At 41.0% G+C, this 24,274-nt stretch overlaps 1 protein-coding gene across 16 annotated transcripts in view; it reads right to left on the reverse strand.

Moving 5' to 3' along the window:
• Positions 1 to 24,274, reverse strand: part of LOC135209052 (protein bicaudal C homolog 1-B-like) — a 167,447-nt gene that overhangs the window by 56,695 nt on the left and 86,478 nt on the right. For 3 of the 16 annotated variants that reach the window (XM_064241621.1, XM_064241620.1, XM_064241616.1), the window contains exon 1: positions 9,397 to 9,569. The exons of 11 other annotated variants lie outside the window; for them this stretch is intronic. The gene's annotated coding sequence lies outside the window, so the exon portion shown is untranslated. Of the gene's footprint in view, positions 1 to 1,799; positions 1,955 to 9,396; positions 9,570 to 24,274 lie in introns of those variants that run through there. 2 more of the 16 variants (XM_064241617.1, XM_064241618.1) reach the window with 2 other exon arrangements.

A 24,274-nucleotide genomic window follows, 5' to 3' on the forward strand; every position in this document is an offset into this window, starting at 1 on the left:
AACAGCCGGTAGGGAGCATGCATTCCCCCCCTTACCTTCCCCCCGACACACCAACGTTTAAAATACAAACACCGCTTAAGTTCAGGACTCGCACCTACAGTTACTTTCGTTGTTTAAGGCTCTCAAAGAAACTCTGGGGGGATAGGGGTAAGGGGGAAGGTTAGCAATTCCTCGAAGACTGTGTGTGTGGGGGGGGAGGGGGTTATCACCACTTCCTCGAAAGCTGCTCATTAACAAAATATTATATTCAAGGGGTCTGCCAAGTGAAGAGTTCACACACACTCACTAACACACACACACGGGCTTTCTCGTGCATTCGATGCTTACAAAACACGAGTTCCGCGTCCAAACATCACAAGAGGTCGATTTATTAACGAATTAAGAGAGAGAGCGAGAGAGAGAGAGAGAGAGAGAGAGAGAGAGAGAGAGAGAGAGAGAGAGAGACGTGGCCTGGGCTTCGAGAAAGAGAATCCTATTAAAATGAATGGCTCCTCCACCCTAGGGGGTTCAAGTGACCTCATCGAGGTCTTCCGTTAACATTTTGCCGGATCCGTGATCAATCGCTCCTTTATTTTCTTCCGCTTTTTCAGAGAGAGAGAGAGAGAGAGAGAGAGAGAGAGAGAGAGAGAAAATGATTTCCGGAAGGTACAAAGACGTTAGTTTTTCTAATATCGAAAATTAGTACGATGATATAAACAATTACACCAAACTTCCCCATTCATAACTATCATTCATACCCATGACATGACCATTACACTAGTACTAATGATACAAACAATTACAGCGGACCTCCCCATTCATAACTACCATATCCATGACATGGCCATTACACTAGTACTAATGATACAAACAATTACACCGGACGTCCCGTCCCCATTCATAACTATCATACCCATGACATTGGCCATTACACTAGTACTAATGATACAAACAATTACACCGGACTAACCCCATTCATAACTATCATACCCATGACATGGCCATTACATTAGTACTAATGTTATAAACAATTGCACCGAAGTTACACGAGTAATTATCATATAAAGCAGTGGTTCCCGAACTGAGGGGAGTATCATCCTATATGAAATGTGGGTAACGATCAGAAAATGTTTTAGGAACCACTGCTATAGTTTATGTCACGATTCAAGTTCCCGTCCCTACAGACAGAACTTTTGGGTAAAGAACTCACGAAATTAAGTCTTCTGTATCGACTTAGCTAATACAAGCAGGCTTACGTTTTCGAAATACTGTGTACGCAGGTGGTTTCGTGTATTATTAGACTATACAAAATTTAGGATCAAAGCCAAGCGCTGGGACCTATGAAGTCAACCAGAGTTGAAGGCGGAATTCAGAGTAGAAAGGTTTGAAAGGTGTAACAGGAGGACAACCTCGCAGTTGCTGTAAGAAGCGATAATTAAGAGAGGACGCTGCAAAGAACCTTGAAGTAATGCCTTCAGTACAATATTTGGTGTACTGATGGAACAACCCTCATAAGGGGGTCGCGTTTCGCTTTCGTATATTACTGGTCATGGACTTGGTAACTAAACGAACAATAGATTTTCTGTTAAAAGTCCGACTTATTATTACAGGCCCAAGACGACCTTATACATACGCACAGTACACCATTGTCAACACATCCATCACCACGCAAGTACGCTACAAAGCCTTTCAGCTTGCGTTCCTTAGTCTGAAGTAACAAATGTAGGAGGATATTTCACGGCACATGCATGTATTTTATCTTATGTCTGGAGATCAAAAGAAAAGCACTTATGGAGATTAAAAAAAAACACTAAACTCACTTCCCGGGTTTAAGCGTTCGCATAATATTAAACAACTGTTACCCATAAAAAGTTTCATCATTAACCAAGAATATTTTTAGAAAATTTTCCTCGCGATGTTCAGAAGTACAACAGTTGAGGAGCCAGATAATCACAAAGGCTCCAACTGGACCACAGGATGTACGAACACTCAGCAGTTAACGGCAACGTTACCACAATTACTACAATTACCAAAGCGATACCAAGGACGCGTTACCGGCATCGCGCGAAGAAGTCCTACCTCTTTTCTAGAATCCTTGCCGGTGGATCTTGCTGCCGGGCGCATGCGCACGACAAGTCCTTCGAGGCACTATCAAGGCCAAACTGTCTCTTCTATTTAAAGCAGTCCTTCCTGGAAAGACCCCTATCCTATCACCGCCAAGCTCGAAGCGGCTCGTGATCTGGCATTTCTTAGAAAGCGCCTCTCTGGTCAAGGCGCTGGGCAGGGTCCTTTTATCTAATATTCCTAATTAACGAGGTTTCTGATTATGGCCCCAAAGACCAATTTCTTATCTCAACAACATCATATACAACTTGTGAGGGAGAGCACACACTGGCATTTTACTCTATAAGTATGTAACTACGAGGAGCCCAACCTTCCAGACTTTTGTAGCCGTTTCAGAACCGCCTGGAATCACTGACCCTTCTTTGAACTTCAAACTCCATTCCGAACTTTCCAGCCAGCCAACCCCTATAAGATGTGGGAAGGAGTTCTGGTTTACACAGTCAACTCTTTCTCTACCACCTGCGAACCACCTCCCTGTCTCTCTCTACAGTGATTTGACAACTCTAGCTCTGTCTGGACCTGGTTTGTTCAGTCACAAATCACGCCTAGACTCGACTCATCTGAGCCCTAATTGAAGGGTATAAATGACAGCCGACCGTTAATGGCCCAAGGACTTTTAATTACAACTGACGTCATGCAGTATTTACAGATCCACCTAGCCGCTTTCATTTTGGGATGGCACGTTGCTAACCAGAGAGAGAGAGTGAGTGAGTTGTGCTTATTGCATAGTATAAATTCATACGTATTCGTGTTCGTCTAGAATCTAGTGTCGGTCGTTACACGCATTTTTGCAATGCACATGACCCGTGACCCCGTGAATGTGAGCGCCTCAGTGGCGTGGTTGGTATGGTGTTGGCGTCCCACCTCGGTGGTCGCGGGTTCGATTCTCGGCCATTCCATTGAGGAGTGAGAGATGTGTATTTCTGGTGATAGAAGTTCACTCTCGACGTGGTTCGGAAGTCACGTAAAGCGTTGGTCCCGTTGCTCAATAACCACTGGTTCCATGCAACGTAATAGCACCATACAAACAAACGCATACATAAATGTAAAAAGCAATGGGGAATTCATTCTAAGTAGATACATGTGCGTTTTACACAGACATAGTTTCAAAGCATCCATAAAATGTAAGAGCAGTATGTGAGATGCTGGTCATTTGCTTTTCACTGTTTAACTTACGACTTGGAATTTTTACCAGTCATCCTCTTAAACTCCTCTCCTTCCTTTCTAGATATAACCAAAATTAAAAATAAATAAATAAATGAATAAATAAATAAATTATAATGACAATTTTTTCCTAGAAATGACATAAAAATGATACACTGACAAATTTATAAATTCGTCACGCTAACTGAAACTGTCACAGAATCGGGGGTAATCTGCAAGATCTCTTTATTACCCTACAAAAATTGGCGGGACGTGAATTCCTCTATACTTGGCCGGGTCCGAGGAAATCGCACACTATTCATACAGTATGAACGATCTCCGCACAGATTTCAGTCTGAACAAAGATTCTATCACAAGAAATGACATCACCTCTAGAAGAGACGAGCGCGATGGCGTTATATCGGCAGACAAACCCATATACTGAACGATCTGTGCATGGCAGACTCAAGTCTCAGGTCAGCAACCTGGTCGTGACAGATTCCCGCAGAGATCGTTCCAGACACGAAACTCAGCCCACTTTTGCATTCAGACAAGCCCATACACAGTGTTTTTGCGAACGATACAGACAGTCGTTCAGACAATCGTTTAGTGTATGGGGGCCTTCAGAAGGCACAGTTGGCGGCCGGTGATTAAGTCGCCGGAAAAAGGGCGGGAAAAAAAGTCAATTTTGGCAAGGAAATATTCACAGTTATAATTTTTTAATTTATGGTGGCCGGTAAAAGATGTAACAGGGAAATTTCACAATATTTCTTGGGGGGGTTATTATCTTTATTATATATACAATCTTTTGTTTATGTTTCTACGGTAAACTCCGAAGGGCTAGTACTAAACACGCTGCAAACATGGGTATATACATATACATACCGGGTTAAAACCTTTCGGGGTCACTATCTAAGAAAGAGGAATGTGACACTTTTTCTGTAAATTTTTTAATGCCAGATTTCAGGAGGAGAGTTTTCTAAGGTATTTATTATTTGAAGGTAAAAAAATCCCATAAACCTAAAAAAAAAAATAAATAAATAAATAAATAAATTGCTAAGCAAGGTGGTCGGGTGAGGACGAAGGCTAAGGGAAAGTTCCTTAAAAAGCAAAAAAGAAAAAAAATATTTTTTTTATCCAACTTCTCAAGCAAAAAAAAAGTAAGAAAATGACTGTACACTCAAGGCAGCAAAACCGCTAATAATATGTTGAATATTAATGCAAACTTAAATTTCTTTCAGTTTAAAGTAGAACTTCCAAATTCTAATTCATCTAAGGAACACGATAAAACCACCCACTAATGTACTAACGTGAAAGGCAAAAAAGGTCATAAGTAAAATACATAATGGTAAAACACATTGCATAAACCTACTTTTCCTTCCTACTAAGCCTGATAACTGAAACTCTTCCCTTTGCCAAAAGCAAGATTCCATTTCTTTAAGCAAATCGACAATCGAATGAGGTTGACGGAATTCAGGTCTTCGTTAGGTGTTTAAGCAGTGTAAAAATCTACTTGACTCCTGACTCAAAGACTAAAATCCGATAAAACGGGTCAGTTACGCAACTACTAGCTAATTGGGCAGGTAAGACTGATAAGATTTATTTCTCCACCCGAGAATTCTTCAAAAACCCACGACTTCACATCAACACCTAACTGACAACAAAAACAAAACTAGATCTGGGATAAGCAACGAAAATTTGCCACAAGCAACATAAAAATAAGTAAAACGAAGCTAAGGGAAAAAACAAAACCCCAAAAACGCTTGAATCTCTAATTAACTAACTAACCGTGAATGAAACAGTTTCCTGTTCTGGTAAAAGACAACACTTTACCTCCAAAGAAGCAAGGACGCACCTTCACAGGCATTCCAACATTTTCTTTCAATTACACTAACGCAAGACACGATGGCAATTTCATTGAAACGGACGGTGTCCTTATAATTTACAGGTAAAAATGGGATATCTTTTTTGAACTGATTAACGAAACATGAAAATGTGGATATTCATCCTATATAGTTTAAGATCTCTGAGGCTTAGTACTATAATAGACTCACATCAACCGTGCATTTGACGTCTAGGCTTGTCTCTTACGACGCTCCTGTGGCTGTTGAAAAGCCAACCACAGGGTTGGAAACTCTCAGTCTCTCGAGAGAGTTCACATAGGCAGGAATTGTGTTCCACCTCTCCTAAGGGATATTTTTGAAAGACGTATCCCTCAGGAGAGGTGGTGGAACTTACATCCTACCTATGTGAACTCACTCGGGAGACAGTTTCCAGTCCTGTGATTGGCTTATCAACAGCCGATCAGGAGCGTCGTTAAGGGATTGGCCTAGACATCGGATGCACGGTTGCTGTGAATCTACTATAGTTGTAGTTGGGTAACCTTAGTACTATACTCTGTTTTTTTCCATCTGTCCATCCGGCTGTGGTGTTTTCGCATGGTAACACTGCATCCCGGGCTTTAAATAATTACGCTATGTGTAAGTTTTAGGTAATTAAAAGGATATCTGGGTGTACATTTGCAACTGAAAAGTGTTTTAATAACTTACTGTATGCTAATTACACCGTTAATATTTGAAATAGGATATCATCATTGTTGAATGTAACTATCTAAAGCCCGGGACGCAGTGTTACCATACGCAAACACCACAGGCGGATGGACAGATGGAAAAATACAGAGTATAGTTATCGTTGGGTAACCTTAGTACTAGTTATAGCTGGGTAAACTTACATCTTGATTTTGTTATTTATATTACTATTAATCGACTGTTTACCACCTTATATTGTTATTGTTATCACTACTTTTCCTAACACAAAATGGTCTGCTATGGGTGTCTGGGAAACAAAACAAGACTGGAAAGCGCCATCAGACGCATTTTCATCACTCACATTCAAACATTTATCATCGCTATCAAACTCATTTTCATTGCTCACATTCCAACATTTAATCAAAGTAGGTGACGTTCCATTGTTATGACGAGTTACAAAGTCAGGGGCAAATGTATTACACTGCTGGGCGGTAAATTAATGAAATCTAATCGTACTCTAAAATAAGGCGACGCTCAAATCAAAGACAAGCAGAGAGATAAGGGAACCACTGGCTCACCGTTTTAGTATTGAATGGCAACACAATTTATTATTATTATTATTATTATTATTATTATTATTATTATTATTATTCAAGTAAAACTGAAGAAAAGTAGATGGCAGCACATAATCCATCATTACATAGGTCATGAGCTGCCCCCAACTTGTACAATACCAAACAGAACACGTGGCCAAATACCAGCACAGCTATGCGCCGCAAATGCCAACAAAACATGGCGACCAACGAACGCATCCAATATAAACAATAACAGCTCAAAATCAGTGCCGGTTTTAAGCCTATCAGACGAATTTGATCAAATTGGGTCCGGCGTCTCTCAAGGGGGTCCCGCGCCAGAATTACCGTTTCCACCATTTTCTGTAATCTAAGAGGAACAACCCGCTACCGAAAACATGATAAGCAGAATTCCTAACATTATTATTATGTATCTTATATTAACAGGTAATTTCCACCTGGAAAATAACTTTTATAGTAGGCATAAAATAAATCGTCTTAATTTCTCCAATTTTCTAATTGGGCCACGCAATTCCTGTTCAAAATTAACACAATATGGCGGCAAAAACTGCTACGACCACAGCCTACAACGTCGACAAGTGGCACAACCACATACCCGAAAAAGTAGTGAGAAACGAAAATTATCACGGTACTCGGAAGTATGTAGGATGTAAGGAATAACCATGTTGTACTTACTGGCCTGAAGACCAGACCTAACCCTGGCAAATAACGACACGCAGAAATAATCACAAGGGCGCAGGTAGCCATAGGACACAAGAATGAAGGGCTCGTAGCCATAGGACACAAGAAGGAAGGGCTCGTAGCCATAGGACACAAGGAAGGGCTCCCGTAGCATAGGACAGAAGGTAAGGGCTCGTAGCCATAGGACACAAGAAGGAAGGGCTCGTAGCCATAGGACACAAGAATGAAGGGCTCGTAGCCATAGGACACAAGAAGGAAGGGCTCGTAGCCATAGGACACAAGAAGGAAGGGCTCGTAGCCATAGGACACAAGAATGAAGGACAAGCAAAAGAATGGATTTTAAGGGGCCCTGAATTGAACTGATATAGAATTTAGACCAAAATCCAAGCACTGGGGCCTATGAGGTCATTCAGCGCTGAAACGCAAATTCACAGTAAAAGGTTTGAAAGGTGTAACAGGAGGAAAACCTCGCAGTAACGCTATGAATCAATTGTTAAGAGGGGATGGAAAGTTAGATACGAAGAGAATATGAAAGGAGGTACAGTAAAAGGAACGAAAAGGGTTACAGCTAGGGGCCAGGGGAACGCCGCAAAGAACCTAAGTAACAACTGGACGCAAAAACCTCGAACCGGCTGGGCACCGAGGTCAATCAGGGTCAGATGGGAGGAGGAGGAGATACCACGAGGTAGAGGAAGAAGGGGGTGGGGGAGGGGACATACGCTGGATGGTATAATGAGGACGATATTAAGGAAACGAGAGAGAGAGAGAGAGAGAGAGAGAGAGAGAGAGAGAGAGAGAGAGAGAGAGAGAGAGAGAGGGCAGTCTATAGTTTGACCAAAGACTTCATAAAAATAGTCATACGCGGCAAATAAACGTAACTTGACCACAACATTCGTAATCCAAATAACATAAGCTTATCAATAAAAAAAAAAAAGTCGAAGGCATTTGACGTAAGAAATGGTGGATGGGCAGGGAGGAAGGGGGAAGGGGGAAAGGGGAAGGAAGGGGGAGGGGGAGGGGGAATTATGATGAATTGTATACCACAAGGGGGCTGTCACATGGTCCTGTTTCTTATCAACACCGATTACCTATATCTCTCAAGAGGGGCCTGATAATAGTGTATATATACTATAATTATTGTATATACTATACAATGTTATATATAAATATAAAATTCTCATTCTTACAAATATTATGACAGAATATAACTTGCATACCGAATAAACTATACATTGGGAATAAATCACACCCAAAAGGGAATATTGCAATGAATGATAAAACGTATCTTCCCAACCAAGTGGCAGATTGGCCAAAAGCCTGGGTTCGAAGTTCGCCTAACATCTGAGTACAATAACCTAACCCCTCAAAGCTTACCTTACATAAAGGCGGCATGACCCTACCCCGACCCCGACCTCAGGGTACACCACTTTCTTACCCAACATTTAGGTGTACTATATCCTAAAAAAAAAAAAAATACACTTATCATAAACCTAATCCAACTAGAAGACTTTCCAATAGCCATAACCCATATTAACTTTAAATAAAACGTGCCATATCGTAATCCAGCAGGTGTCGTAACTCTCAAGAATGGTGACACACAGTAACCTTATTTCCTAGCGACTAGAATCGAGGAAAAAGTGGCCTAAAGCCAATTATTTTGATAAAATGTCTTACCGAATCTTCGATAATAGATAATATTTAAAGCGTCCACGTCACCATTTTATCTAATCTTATCTGTGCGTTCGTTTACTGCCCAGATATTTGTTTGTCTTCGGCGACTGGTGATAACCAGAGAGAGAGAGAGAGAGGAGAGATTTGCAGCTTTGATGAAATAAAAAAAAAACCTCCAAGCAAAAAATTATCAGTTTCATGTACGGACCCCAAAAAAAAAAATTAACACGGGAAAAAAAAAAAAAATTCCACGTTTCCAACGACCAAATTCTATTACATAAATAAACAATATGCAGCAAACGCTACAAATTCCAAATGGGAATTTACAGGCAGCTCGGCGTCGGGCTACGACGGGACTGTAAATAAAAACCCCAAAAATCACAGGAGAGCTTTTCCATATTGCAATCACTGTCATCAATTCAACAGCGTGACTTACACAAGTACACGGAGTTAGCATACAAAATCTCTTTCTTAAATCTCCCAATATACAGCACAACGTAAACAATGATACGTTCGTTTCTGACGGAAACCACCACTTTATACACCGGTCAATAAAACTATCACGTGGTCACCATAAGCATTTTTTCAATATAGCCCTCAAAATTTAAGACAGAAAAATGAAAATTCATAAAAAAAAATTTTCCATCAAAAAATTTTTCCAAAGGCCGAATTATTACCAGTCACTCGCGACGAATGTTCGGCACACTTTCAAAAACGAGCCATCAAGTGATCCAATCCTTCATTGAGCTCTAGGCACTCTTAGGCACTCTCTATCTGGAGTGCCACTGAGGGAACTATTTCCCGGTCACTCAGCGGGGCACTCTCGCCCAGGGCACCACCAGAGTCATACTAGCACCGTCAACAGGGGAGCTACCACCAGCTCGCCAAATCATTCTCTCTCTCTCTCTCTCTCTCTCTCTCTCTCTCTCTCTCCACTCTCAATGAGTCCGTCTTAAAACTCCTCCTCCCTCCCCTCTTCTCCCCTCTTCCTCTCTCTCTCTCCACTCCTTCAGACCGTCCCCCCCCGAACTAAAAAACCTCCCCCTCCTTTTCCCCCTCCCCCCCCTTCCCCTCCCTCCCAGACAACCCAGTTCCCCCCCAGTGGTCTAGGTCTCTCCTCCCCCCCCCCCCCCCCCCCGACAATATCAAACCACACAAACCAACTTCACACATACAAACAGGGCTCTTTCACTAAAAACACTCCACGACCGAACCATATCCTTAAGAACCTTATCAAGCTGCAAAGTCTCTCTTTCTTTCTTCTTCTTCTTCTTCTTCTTCTTCTTCTTCTTCTTCTTCTTCTTCTTCAGAGCCCCTCTCGTCCATTCGACAGAGGAAACCATTCTTCGTCCTTAAGGCTATTCATGGATTGGCATTATTATAATAATAATAATAATAATAATAATAATAATAATAATAATAATAATAATAATAATGGCGACTTCAGCAGCGTTACGCCGTTTGTAGAGAGTCTTCTCTATTGAAGAAGTATACTTAGAAAGCCGCTTTTCGAAAAAGAGAGAAGGATCTCTAAAAGCGTAACACTGCTGAGGTAGCCATTACTTTTAATAAAGTATGCTTTAGAGGGGTCTGCTTTCTAATAATAATAATAATAATAATAACAATAATAATCAATAATAATAATAATAATATATAATAATAATAATATAATAATAATAATAATAATAGCCAGCACTATTTTCTTAGAAAAATAACACTCCAAAAAAATAAACTAATTAAAAATTATAATGACACGACAAATATTAAATATGTAAAAATCACCTGAGCCACAGTACAATAGAACGAATTCGACGTCTACAGAAAATTTAAGTAAAAAATGCACGCACCAAGTTTCTTCGGAGCAATCGAGTTTTCTGTAAACCGTATAATAAGGCCACCGAAAATATATCTCTATCTTTCGGTGGTCTCGGCAGAATGGTGTATAAGCAGCGGCCCATGAAACTTTCAACCACGTCCCGGTGGTGGCCTGGCCTATATCATTGCCAAACACACTATTATGGCTAACTTTAACCTCAATTAAAATACTGAGGCTAGAGGGCTGCAATTTGGTATGCTTGATGACTGGATGGTGGATGATCAACATATCACTTTGCGGCCCTCTAGCCTCAGCAGTTTTTAAGATCTGAGAGCAGACAGAAAGAAGCGCGGACGGACAGACAAAGCAGGCACAATAGTTTTCTTTTCAGTAAACTAATAAAATCTAAGTTAGAAATCTGGAGAGTATTATCATTTATACGTAATCTGTGGGAGAGATGCAGCAATAATGTAACTGGAATTTTGAACTTAATTTTACCGTAATATCCTAACGTAGTGGTTCCCAGGGGCACGTCCAAGACTGGGGTCCGCGGACCCCTGAGGTCCAGAAGTAAGCCCTAGGGGAACGAGGAGAAGGCCCTGGGGGGGGGGGGATATCGACCCTGAAAATATTTAATTTCGACTCCAGAAATTTTTTTTTACTTTTCATCAATTTTACTTTGTATTAAATGTATAATAATAAATATATATATATAATATATATATATATATTATTATTTATATATAATAATATATATTATAATATGAATAACTTGAATCACGAAGTATATCAAACGTGATGCTATGTATAAATAAAGTTTTTGCCACGAAGGAAAACTTGAAAAAGGGTCGGAACAAGACCGAAAGTACTCGGCTATCTCGCTTTTTCATTTTTTCCTTCGTGGCAAAAACCTTTATATATATATATATACATATATATAATATATATATATATATATATATATATATATAATATTTCTTACTTTGTGCAGGAATGTGCAAATATTAAATGTACTACGTTGTACTGGGTATTCCGGTATGGTAATGATAACTTTTTGATTGGCTGGGTCCCCTGCCCAGCTGTGGGTTTCGTCATATCTGGGGGGGGGGAGGGGGGGCTTGGTATGGTCAGTTTTGGGAACCACCACTGTCTTAATGCGCTGCTTCATTTCAACACTTAATATCCCGAATTAATATCTAGTCTCCACCAACACCAAATTTCTACCATGAGCTCCTCTTTTTAAAGATGGGCTCAGAATAAGTTAAATACTTATTCTCAAAATCGGTTTAGCATCTTGCCGAGCAATTTATAATACTGATCCCACTACCCAACAAGTATCAAGCTCTTGTAGCCCCAGTGTTAGCTCACGGGATCATCACTCCCCGTGAGACTACGTAGTATCAGGATTAATCCATCTGTCCATCGGCCTGTGGTGTTTGCGTATGGTAACACTGCGTCCGGGGCTTTAAATAATATCCTATTTCGAATATTAACGGTGTAATTCGCATTTAAAACACTTTTCAGTTGCAAATGTACACCAAGAGATATCCTTTTATTTACCTAAACCTTACGCATAGCGTAACTATTTAAAGCCCGGGACGCAGCGTTACCATGCACGACCACCACAGGCGGATGGACAGATGGAAAAAAACAGAATATAGTACTATAGTAAATTCACATCAACCGTTCATGTGATGTCCAGACCAGTTCCTTACGACGCTCCTGCTTGGCTGTAGATAAGCCAATCATAGGCCTGGAAACTTCTCTCTCTCGAGTTCACATGGGTAGGATCTATGCGCCATCTCTCCTCAGGGATAAGTCTTTAAAAAAGTATCCCTCAAGAGAGGTGGAACATACACCCTGTCTATGTGAACTCTCGAAAGAGAGTGTTTCCAGCCCTGTGACGGGCTTATCAACAGCCAATCAGGAGCGTCGTAAGGGACTGAACCTAGACATCAAATGCACCGTTGATGTGAATCTACTATAGTTCTAGCGTTCCACGTATCAAAAATTAAAAGACGGGCAGGCTCCAGGAATGGACATCCAATATCTGTTAACCAAAATTACTGTAAACCAAAATTACTAAAATGATACCTAATTCTTCCTGATTAGACTATTCTTTCACGCATCGGTTTCTCGAGCAGCCATTGAAGAACCCGGACGTGATTCTGAAAGATGCACGAGCGATTTTGAAAGATGCAAGTGTAGCCCTAAAAAAAATATATATATATCATGGAAAAGTGTCTTCTAGTGCTTTCAAAAATAATTTTGTTAAGAGTGAAAGAAAAATGCTTAAAACTATATTGATTCTTGCATACGTAATTAGTTAAAAATTTGTGGAATCACGACATCGAGTCTAATGAATGTCTGAGGGCAGTGGATCATTACGTAAAATGGCAAGAAAAAAGTAGGCAATGCACACATCTATATGCACGTAAGTCAAGCAAAGCACAGGAACACTTTCAGACAATCGCCACTTAAGACAATGAAACGGGAGTTAGAGTGGTTGGACAGCAAAATAATGGCGAAAAAATCTTTGAATGGAGGTAAAGGTTCAAAGGATTAAAAAATTCATCCGCTTAGAATGGAGGTAAAAGGATAAAAAGTGGATGCAGCTAGTCCCTTTAGTAATGCCTACAGTGAACCACGTGATGCGCACTTACGACACTAACCCCTCACGGGTGGTTTGAAGATGGAAAAAAATAATTCTAGGATGTAAAAACGATTCTAGGAAAACATTTCGTACAGTATACCCTACCACCCACTGAGGACTTAACCATACGTTATCATTATCCTTAGATGACGGTCAGACCTTCTGTGAATGTAACGGTGGAAAGGGACCAGAGCAGATAAGAGAACTGACAGAAAGACGTAAGGTTCCCATACACTGAACGATTGTCTGAACGACTGCACTGCGTATGGGCTTGTCTGAATGCAAAAGTGGGCGGATCTCAGCGGGAACTTGTCACGACCAGGTTGCTGGCTTGCGACTCAAGTCTGTCATAAACAGATCGTTCAATGTATGGGTTTGTCTGTCGATATAACGCTATCGCGCTCGTGTCTCTTCTAGAGATGATGCCATTTCTTGTGACAAGATCTTTGTTCAGACTTAATTCGGTGCGAAGATGTGTGTGTGTGTGTGTGTGTGTGTCGAAAGGACAATTGCTCAGACATTCTTTCAGTATATGGGACCTTTAACCTACGGGCTGCTCTATGAGCAAGAGCCCGTGCTGGCATAAGGCCTGCTTAATCTTCAACAACAACAGATAGACGTCAATGCCGTAACATGATTCGGTCCCCATAGAAAGAGATCTTCCGAAAAGCATAATGGAAGGAATCTAGAGCTTAGGCCAAAGGCTAAGCACTGGGACCTATGAGGTTATTCAGCGTATGAAACGGAAATTTACAGTAAAAGGTGTGAAAAGTGTAACAGGAGGAAAACCTCAAAGCAGTTGCACTGTGAATTAATCATTACGAGTGGGTGGAAAGTAAGATGGAAGAAAGATATATATGAACGGAGGTACAGTAAAAGGAATGAAATGGGTTGCAGCTAGAGGCCGCAGGCACGCTGCAAAGACCGTAAGTAATGCTACAGTACACCGCATGAGGAGCACTGAAGGCACTAACCACCTACGTAAAAAGATTCCGATTCAAATAGTCACATGAACTCTAAAACTGAATTAGGACAATTAACTACAATAGCTGATTTGTTCTGGGATTCGGAGGGTGAGATTTAGCCTACTAAAGGAACATTTGCCATTCATGAGCCTGTAAACGAGAGAGAGAGAGAGAGAGAGAGAGAGAGAGAGAGAGAGAGAGAAATTTATTATTTTGAAGTTGAACAAATTACCGGTCAAATAGTTTTTACCGTTAAGGAGCCTGTTAACAGAGAGAGAGAGAGAGAGAGAGAGAGAGAGAGAGAGAGAGAGAGAGAGAGAATTACTAGCCCTGATTCTGCCCACCTGCAATTATTGACATAACCCTTAGTCCTTGATCACAGACAAGCACTTCTCAACATCTACACATTAGTAATACGTATTCCCAAAGTCTTTTGTATGTTTTCTTCGATGAAGACCCCTAGAAATTTCTACTAAATTGCCATTTCTCTCTCTCTCTCTCTCTCTCCTCTGATCCCCCCCCCCCCCCCTCCCTCTTTCTCAAAGGGCTTGCACAACTTTTAACAGGTTTGTGTGAAAGGGGTTCCCTCAGAAGACTTCCTGTACTTAAGATGATAAAATTGCTTTTACGACAGGGACGGAAGAGGTCACTGAAATGGGGGTCGGGGTCTGTGAATGAGGTGGACTTGAATGAATGGAGTAGACAGAGAGAGACGTAATCAAACAACAAACAAAGAAGGAAACATCACAACCGAACTCTACACCCCCCCCCCCCACAACCTCTCCCCCCTCAATCTACTATCCTGGCCCCATACCCCCAAACTCCCTCCACCCGACCATTCACCCGGCACCTTCAGAACACCGCCATCATTATCATCAAAAAGTTAATTTATCAAAGAGAAAACTTTGCCAATGAAACGAAACCACTTGACGTTCAAGTGGAAGACAGACTCTCTCTCTCTCTCTCTCTCTCTCTCTCTCTCCTCGCCTCTCTCTCTCTCTCTTCTCTCTCTCTCTCTCAGCATTTGGTAGTGCAAAGACTGACGGCTGCCCTAAGTAATTCCCCAAAGACTAAAAATTCCTGCAAATCACATACAGGAAAATTCTCTCTCTCTCTCTCTCTCTCTCTCTCTCTCTCTCTCTCTCTCTCTCTCGCGCGCGCGCGCATATCGCAGGAGGCTTAAATTTAAAAATCTAACCAGTGATAATAATTGTATAAAATCACGTACAACGCAGTGTGTACTACTACTACTACTACTACTACTACTACTACTACTACTACTTCTACTACTACTACTACTACTACTACTACTACTAATAATAATAATAATAATAATAATAATAATAATAATAATAATAATGCAGGAAGAGGAAGATGAATAAGAATGTGCGTATACCTATATCAATTTTCCATCTTTTGCATGAACGATTTCTTAAGTAATTTTGTCATTCACGATGCAAAAACAGGAGGTATAGTAATAAATTATTTGTGAGCTCATAACCGCTGTATTATACATCTACCGCACAGAACATGAGGGTTTCTCAACACATTAAATGGAGTTTTATTATCCCTTGCTCTAAAAACTCCTAAAGGTCTAAAATAAATATCAAGTCAGTTGGAAAAATGGCGAAAAAATAGCATTACAAGTTTAGGAAGGTCTGTACGTAAATAGGATAGAGATGATTTTGATATGTAGATGAGCTGGACATGTCATTAATAAGTTAAAGCTATTTTTCAGACTAAGACCAACACTACGCTTCCCCCCCCCCACACACTTCCCCCCCCCCCCCCTTTTTTTCAATTAGACCTGTATGATGCCAGCAAAAGTATTTCCATCCCGTAAAGCAGCCGGCAAATGTTGCTAAGCTACGCTAAAACAAGACGACACTGCGTCTAAGATAAATAAGAAATTTTGACAAGCGAAAACTGGCAACAGCTTCGAGAACGACGCACGTAAACTAGAACACAAATACCAAATACTCTATCGTGTACTCACTTCTTATCATTGTTTGTAGTTTATAATCGTAATCTCTTTTATTCTTCATTTTCGCTGTTGGTGGCTTGTTTGTTTGTTTGTATGGTGTTTTAACGTTGCATGGAACCAGTGGTTATTCAGACGGGACCAACGGCTTTACGTGATTTCCGAACCGGTACGTCGAAAGTGAACTTCTATCACCAGAAATACATATCTCACGCCTCAATGGAATGCCCTAGAATCGAACTCGCGGCCACCAAGATGGTACACCAGCACCATACCGACCACGCCACTGAGGCGCTCGTTATTGGTGGCATCTGTCAGTGAAGTTCAATTACTTGTTTATTCAATGACACGGCTTCCTGATTGCGACGAGTTGTCTCATTTATTTGAAAAAAGAGTTTCCTGATTGCGACGTGTTCTCTCATTTATTTGAAAGAGTAAGTTATAACCATATAAAGAACATTTTCCCCTCGGCCTACATAAAACTCTCGAACTAATCAACCTCTGTGTAACCAATAACATTTTTTCTTTTCGAAGTTTGGATTTCATAGACACAAGACTTTAACTAGTGCATACCCTGTCCATACATCACAATATCTATCACAAGAACCGGACAGCAACAATGGCTCCATGATCTCTACCTCCATCGAACGTTGCTCGGGAATAAGGCGTGCATTCAGTCACGTTTATTACTTCCTGTCCAAAAAACGCTACTCAAGTCATCCTGTAGTTTCCGGACGATAATTCAAGTATCGATATTTACCTCGAACGCATTTCCCAGCGTGGTATGATCATTACGCATAATCGCTTTACCATCTCAATAACATTTTAAAATAAGTCCTTGCATATATAATAATGAAGGTGGATAAAACTTCGTCTAGTGAATAAAAAACTGCTTTCTCGTGTAAAGTAAATATCTGCTTCCAAAAATACAATCTTTCTGCACACTTTTAAAAACCCCGAAATTAAAATGAAATGGTTCCCTGCCTGAAAAATTATAGCAGACTGCAAGCAAAAGAATGGACTTCTTGGGGAGAAGTACAAAGTGACCGGTCCGCGTAAAAAGGCAAAAACGTTACTTGCCCACGAAGTTACTTGTCCAAGTAAGAAACTGAGGTGTCACTTGCCCGAATAAAACCACAAAAGCAGTCGCCAGCAGCAGCAACACAGCTACACTGAAGACGATCGACCTTTAAAAGACTCGAATAATCTGGCTGCCGCCTTCTATTCGACAATGATCCAACGCTCTGTAAGACAAACCTAATTATCCACATTTCTGAGGCGTTCGTCACCGCCGCCCAAAAAGTCCAGGCTCCCTCCCTCCCTCCTTCCCTCGTTCGCGTAGCATGTGCACTCCAACCAGAGTCATTTTCCCCTCAAAATCCGGTATAACGTGCTTGAAGAACGTTCGGGATCCCAATCCCCCTTCTTCCCCCCCAGCCCGCTTAAAAATTGGGCGAGTCACCAACCTTGGCGAGCCCAAACCCCCTCAGAGATGAACGATGGGGAGAAGATACGAAAGGGAACGGAATGAGTATTGATGGAGTTTTTATATCGCTCTGTAGATGACAATAGCGGAGGAGAACTTCGGCAGGACACTGCCGAAGACGTTTGACACACGAGGAGGTTTAGATAACGACGGCGTGGCAGCAATCATCAAAAGACGACGAGGAGGAGGAGGAGGAGGAGGAGGAGGAGGAGGAGGAGGGAGAGGAGGAGGAGGAGGAGGAGGAGGAGACTTGAGGTCGAGCTTCGAGGGCGAGATTGGGCGGCTGCAGAGCCCGTGGAGGAGGAGGAGAAGGTTCCTCGCGCAATGGACAAGGGCCCTGTTGTGAGACTCCTGGCGCCAGATATCCCCATATCCGTATTGGAGTGTCATAGCCTGGCGTCCTCTTCTCTCTCTCTCTCTCTCTCTCTCTCTCTCTCTCTCTCTCTCTCTCTCTCTCTCAACACATAAATTCCTCGCCATCTCTACTAAAATACCAACGGTGAACTGAAATTCAACATTTTCTTAAAAGTTCTCTTTCGAGTTCATTCGGAGATATTTAATTTTTTTTTTAAAGCCAACCTAAAACTTACGCACAGGAAATACCTCAATAAGATACTTGAAAATGATTCAAATTTAATATGAAAAACGAAGGAGGTAAAACACTAAGCAAAAATTTTCATCTTGAATTTTCTGAAATATACATATAGTCAACTGCTTAATTACAATTTAATGATTAAAAAAACATTCATAATAGCACGAGTCTTAAAATGGAGAAAAATTCAGTTTATATATATATATATATATATATATATATATATATATATATATATATATATATATAATATTCACAATGAAAAGGAGATTTTTCACAATAAAAAGGAGCTTTAACAATGAAAAGGGTAATTCTCAAATTGGAAAGGGGAATTATCACAAGAGGGAAATTTTCACAAAAAAGGGAACTTTCACATTGCAAAGGGGACTTTCACCTTGCAAAGGGCATTTTCACACTGAAAAGGGGCATTTTCACACTGAAAAGGGGCATTTTCACATAGCAAAGGGGAATTATTGCATTGCAAAGGGAATTTCACATTGCATTGCAAAAGGGGAACTTTCATATTGTAAAAGGGGAATAATCGCATTGAAAAGAAGAACTTTCACATTGCAAAAGGGGAATTATCCAATTGCAAAAGGGAAGTTTCACATTGCAAAGGGGAAGTTTTACATTGCAAAAGGGAGTTTCACATTGCATTGCCAAAGGGGAAGTTTCACATTGCATTGCAAAAGGGGAATTATCCAATTGCAAAAGGGAAGTTTCACATTGCAAAGGGGAAGTTTCACATTGCAAAAGGGGATGTTTCACAGAGCAAAAAGGAAAGTTTCACATTGCAAAGGGGAAGTTTCACATTGCAAAAGGGGAAGTTTCACATTGCAAAGGGGGAAGTTTCACATTGCAAAGGGGAAGTTTCACATTGCAAAGGGGAAGTTTCACATTTCAATGGGGAACGTTTACATTGCAATGGGGAAAATTTACATTGCAATGGGGAACGTTTACATTGCAAAGGTGAAGTTTCACATTGCAGAGGGGAAGTTTCACATTGCAGAAGGGGAATTATCCAATTGCAAAGGGGGAAGTTTCACATTGCAAAAGGGGAAGTTTTACATTGTAAATGGGAAAGATTCACATTGCAAAGGGGGAAGTTTTACATTGTAAATGGGAAAGTTTCACATTGCAAAGGGGAAAGTTTCACATTCGGGGCAAAGACGTTTCCCATTCGGGGCAGGGGGAAAAGTTTCAATTGCAAAGGGGAAAGTTTCACATTGAAACAAAGTTAGAAATTGAAAGGGGGGTTTTCACATTGGGTTTTAAATTGGGAAAGGGGGGTTTCACATTGCAAAGGGGGAAGTTTCCCATTGCAAAGGGGGAAGTTTCCATTGCAAAGGGGAAGTTTCTCACCTTGCAAAGGGGGAAGAAAGGGGGTAGTTTCACATTGCAAAGGGGGAAGTTTTTCATTGCAATGAAGTTTCACATTGCAAAGGGGGGGGAATTTTCCAATATTGCAAAGTTTTCCAGGGGCAAAGGGGAAAGTTTTTCACATTTGCAAAGGGGTTTGAAGGGGGAAAGTTTCACATTGCAAATGGAAATAAGTTTCACATTGCAAATGGAAAGTTTCAATCATTGCAAGGGGTTTTAACAAAGGGGAAAGTTTCACATTGCAAAGGGGGAAGTTTTCACACTTGCAAATGGGGGAAAAGTTTCACATTGCAAAGGGGGAAAAGTTCACATTGCAAGAAAATTTCACATTGCGGGGGAAGTTTCACATTGCAAAAGGGGGAAGTTTCACATTGCAAAGGGAAAGTTTCATATTGCATGGGGAAAAATAGCGAAAGTTTTCACATTGCCAAAGGGGGAAGTTTCACATTGCAAAGGGGAAAAGTTTTCTCATACACTTTGCAAAGGGGGAAGTTTTCACGTTGCAAAAGGGGGAAGTTTCACTTGCAAAAGGGGGGAAGGTTTCACGGGTTGCCAAAGGTGGGGGAAGTTTTTATATTGCAAAAGGGGGGAAGTTTTACATTGCAAAGGGGGGAAGTTTTCACCATTGCAAAGGGGGGAAAAGTTTCACATTGCAAAGGGGGAAGTTTCACGTTGCAAAGGGGGAAAGTTTCACGTTGCAAAGGGGGAAAGTTTCACGTTGCAAAGGGGGAAAGTTTCACATTGCAAAGGGGGGGAAGTTTTACATTGGCAAAGGGGGAATTTTCACATTGGCAAAGGGGGAAAGTTTCCATTGTACAGGGGGGAAGTTTCAGAATTCAAAGGGGGAAAGTTTCACATGCAAAAGGGGGAAGTTTCACATTGCAAAAGGGGGGAAGTTTATTCAAAGGGAACACATTGCAAAGGGGGAAGTTTTGTTCATTCAAAGGGGGTTGCACCAAGCGGGGGGGAAAGTTTCACATTGGCACAATGGGGGAAGTTTTTCACATTGCAAAGGGGGAAGGGGCGGATAAGTTTTTGGGGTGTTCAGCATTGGCGGGGGAAATTTAGGGGAAAGGGGGAATTTCAAGTTGCCAAAGGGGGAAAGTTTCACGTTGCAAAGGGGGAAGTTTCACGTTGCAAAGGGGGGAAGTTTCACGTTGCAAAGGGGGGAAAGTTTCACGTTGCAAAGGGGGAAGTTTCACATTGGTCAAAGGGGTGAGAAGGGGTTTCAATTGAAAGTGGGGAAGTTTCAACATTGCAAATAAAGGAGGGATTAAAGGGTTTAACAAAATTGCAAAAGGGGAAAGTTTTCAACATTGCTGGGGGAAAGTTTCACATTTGCAAGGGGGGAAAGTTTCCCGGCAAAGGGGGAAATTCCACATTGGCAAAAGGGGTGGGAAAGTTTCTTCTTCAAAGGGGGAAATTTTGGCAAAGGGCGGGGGAAAAGTTTTTCAACATTGCAAAGGGGGAAAGTTACACATTGCCAAATGGGAAAGTTTTCACATTGCAAAGGGGGAAAGTTTCACATTGCAAAGGGGGGAAAGTTACACATTTGCAAATGGGGGAAAAAGGTTTCGCATTAAACGAAGTGAAAGTTTCAAACATTGCAAAGGGGAAAGTTTTATTTACATTGCAAAGGGGAATTTGTTTTCGCTAAATTGCAAGGGGGAAAAGTTTTTCACATTATTGCAAAGGGGGAAAGAGTTTCACATTGCAAAGGGAAAGTTTCACATTGCGAAAGGGGGAAAGTTTACACATTGCAAAGGGGGAAAGTTTCACATTGCAAAGGGGGAAAGTTTCACATTGCAAAAGGGGAAAGTTTTCACAATTGGGCAAAAGGGGTTTTAAGTTTTTCCATTGCAAGGGGGAAAGATTTCCACATTGCAAAGGGGTGGGGGGAAATTTCACATGGCATTTTGGGGGGAAGTTTCACATTTGCAAATGGGGCGAAAGTTTCCACAATTGGCAAATGGGGAAAAGTTTCACATTGCAAAGGGGGGAAGTTTCACATTGCAAGGGGTTGAAATGTTTCAACATTGCAAGGGGGAAGTTTCATATTGCAAAGGGGGAAGTTTTCACATTGCTAAGGGGGAAAGTTTCACATTGCAAGGGGGAAGTTTTTCACTTTGCAATTGTGGAATTTCAACATTGGGGGGCAAAAGGGGAAGTTTCAACATTGCAAAAGGAAGTTTCACATTGAAAAGGGGAAGTTTCATATGCAAGGGTTAAGTTTCAACAATTGGGGGCAAAGGGTTTAAGTTTCACTTGCAAGGGGAAGTTTCATATTGCAAAATGGGTAAGTTTCAAACATTGGGCAAAGGGTTTAAGTTTCACATTTGCAAAGGGGGTAAGTTTTCACAATTGCAAAGGGTAAACGTTTTCACATTGCAACGGGGGTAAATTTCACATTTGCAAAAGGGTTTAAGTTCACATTGCAAAAGGGGAATTTCACATTGCAAAGGGAAGTTTCACAGTTGCAAAAGGAATAAAGTTTCAGGGGAAGTTTCACGTTGCAAAAAGGGGGGAAGTTTTCCAGCATTGCCAAAAGGGGGGAAGTGTTCAACATTGACTTTAAAGGGGAAGTTTCACATTAACAAAGGGGGTAAGTTTCCAAAACATTGGGGCAAAGGGTGAAGTTTTCACATTGCAAAGGGGGGAAGTTTCACATTGCAAAGGGGGAAGTTTCAACATTGCATTACGGGAGAAGTTTTCAACATTGCAAAGGGGGACAGTTTCACTTGCAAAGGGGGAAGTTTCAACCATTGCAAATGGGGAATTTCACATTGCAAAGGGGGAATTTCAACGGTTTGCAAAAGGGGGAGTTTTCACCTTGCAAAAGGGGGGTAAGTTTCACATTGCAAAGGGGGGAAGTTTCACATTGCAAAGGGGGAAAGTTTCACATTGCAAAGGGGGGAAGTTTCACATTGCAAAGGGGGGAAGTTTCACATTGCAAAGGGGGGAAGTTTCACATTGCAAAGGGGGAAGTTTCACATTGCAAAGGGGGAAGTTTCACATTGCAAAGGGGGAAGTTTCACATTGCAAAGGGGGAAGTTTCACATTGCAAAGGGGGAAGTTTCACATTGCAAAGGGGAAGTTTCACATTGCAAAGGGGGAAGTTTCACATTGCAAAGGGGAAGTTTCACATTTGCAAAGGGGGGTTCACATTGCAAAGGGGGAAGTTTCACATTGCAAAGGGGAGTTTCACATTGCAAATGGGATTGATTGATTGATTGATTGAGAGTTATCTGGCGTCACAACTACCAGGGTCACCGACACCGAATACTAAATGTGATCTTTTAACTTTTATAATATATTATACAACATTCAAAATACCTTTATCTTTATGAGAGACATACGTATAAATTTGATTTAAGAAAATAAAATAAATTTCTGATAAAAGTAAAAATAATATTCCGATAAAAAGAATTGTGATTAATCACAACCGTAAAATTATTAAAAAAAAAAAAAAGAATATGTATATACTAAGACAGCACAGCTGTCAGATATATTTGAGAAGACCAGCTTCTTTGATAAAAGAGATAATGTTATAAATACATGCGCTTTCTCCCAACAGTTTTGCCATGCTATAATTACCCCCTGCTTCACTACTATAACCTAAAAAACGATTCCTAAGTTCCACCAGACTGGGACACTCAACCAGCAAATGCCTAACGGTTAGCGGAACTAAGCAATCGTCACAGAAGGGCTCAAGCTCCCCATCCATCAGATAGCATGAGTTAAACGCGTATGGCCAATATGTAATCTACACAATACAACCTCCCACTTCCTTGGCATTAGGTCATATTTCCAAGGGTGTGTCTGACTAGTAATTTCTTTCATTTTATTGGGGCCTACTCTGTCCCACTGAAGTACCCATAACTGCTGGATGGATTTCCATATATCATAGAATGTATCACGATATGGAACAGGGCATTTTCTTGGTATCAAAGTTTGCGCAGCTGATTTGGCTAGCTTGTCTGCCTCTTCGTTTCCTGATATGTTCACATGAGCAGGAACCCAACAAAAAGAAACAATGCTCCCTCTATACTGGTGCAAGAAAATCCACTGCAAGATCTTCAACACCAAGGGATGATCAGTATTAAAGACTTCCAGGGACTGTAAGGCACTTTTGGAGTCACAAAATATTGTGTAGCTACACACTGGGAGTGTTGTAATATGTTCCAGTGCTACTAGGATGCCATACAATTCAGCTGTAAAGTTTGAGGCAATAGAAGGAAGTGCACCTCTTCGGTTAAAAGATTCGCTAAAAACTCCATATCCAACGCCAGCACTGGACTTAGAGCCATCAGTAAATATAAAACTTGTATCTACATGCTCTGATACATGCTCTAAAAATATGGCCCTCATTTCCTCATCAGATTTATCCCTCTTTGCTCCACTGAAGTACCTACAGAATTTCACATCAGGTAACCTCCAGACAGGAGTACTGGGATACACAACGGGGATAATGGGAAATTTTCTAATATTCGTATCCTCTAAAATTGTTTAATTCTATAGCTAAAAGGAGTGGGATACCTTGGATGACTTTCGTAAAACCGTTAAAAATATTTCTATTTGCCACAGCAAATGCCAGAGATTTGGGGAGTCTTTGCACTCTAAACCAGTACCGAAGTAATGATGACTGGCGATAGAGTTCAAGGGGCATCTCTCCTGCATCAACT

The sequence above is a fragment of the Macrobrachium nipponense genome, chromosome 37 (assembly GCF_015104395.2).
Source record: "Macrobrachium nipponense isolate FS-2020 chromosome 37, ASM1510439v2, whole genome shotgun sequence".
Lineage (NCBI taxonomy): Eukaryota > Metazoa > Arthropoda > Malacostraca > Decapoda > Palaemonidae > Macrobrachium > Macrobrachium nipponense.